Raw genomic sequence first — 1176 nt, forward strand, 5'->3', positions numbered from 1 at the left:
TCCCACAGCCAAGTTCAGCTCAGATGGCTGAGCTCATCGCTCTCATACAAGCATGCAAGTTGTCAAAAGACAAAGTGGTGAACTATTACACTGATTCTGCATACGCTGTACAAGCGGTACACGTAGACTTGTGTCACTGGAGGAGAAAGGGATTTGTGACTTCAACTGGCTGTCCGGTAAAACACTTACAACAGTTACTCGAATTAGAACAAGTTTTGAGATTGCCGAAACAGATGGCCATCATTAAGTGTAAAGGACATCAGAAAACAGACACTCAGCTGAGCAGAGGTAATAATATAGCCGACCTGGCCGCAAAGGCAGTTGCCGGCTATCAGTTAGCTCAAGGAGCTATTAGGGACATTGAAGTCCTCTGGGGTTGGAGCTTTGGAAGCTCACCGCCAAGCAGTACTGAAGACCTAAGAGGTCAGAGCTTTGGAAGCTCAGAGATATGCCGTACGAATATCTGTAATCCCACGGCCTGTGGACCAACTTGGAAGAAGATGACAAATCAATCAATTATTGTTTCTTTTATTTATTTATTTGTGTATTTATTTGCACTTTTATTTATGCCTGTACTTATTTATGTCATGCTATGTAATTCATGTTTCATCCTCCATAATCAACGTTGCCATGCATATCAATAAATAGAGGGAATCTCAGCATAGTCTAATGCCAAGAACAGGTGGTCAGGAGGCAGCTCATGGTAGTTTCTTACTGTCAGAGTAATGACAATGTCCACATTCAACAATAGTGCGAAGCGGCTCGTGATTTATTAGTGGTAAGCTAAGGATACATCTGCGCACCCAAGGCTAAGCAACGACTTGAGCACACATTTAGACCGTATGGAAGCTTTTACTTTTGTATAAATTTTCTCCTTACTTAGGTTTTCACAGGCGAATTGTGTCTACCATGTTCATTTTTTAAAACTTTATTTCACATAATAAAGATAAAGAATATAAAGAAAACACAACAGAACAGTGCCAGGGGTGAAACAATAATAAAATAAAATAGATGAAAAAAATAAATAAAGGAAAAGCTACATATTCTTAATAAGAAGCTGATATTTTTGACAAAGAATGCAAGTCTTCAAAGCTTTTGCATTGTCAGAAGAGGAGATAGTCTTTATGTAAAAGTCTAGGTAAATACAAAAAGATAGGAAGCAGGGTTTGGTTTTTT

The sequence above is a fragment of the Monopterus albus genome, unplaced genomic scaffold (genome assembly GCF_001952655.1).
Source record: "Monopterus albus unplaced genomic scaffold, M_albus_1.0 scaffold116.1, whole genome shotgun sequence".
Taxonomy (NCBI): domain Eukaryota; kingdom Metazoa; phylum Chordata; class Actinopteri; order Synbranchiformes; family Synbranchidae; genus Monopterus; species Monopterus albus.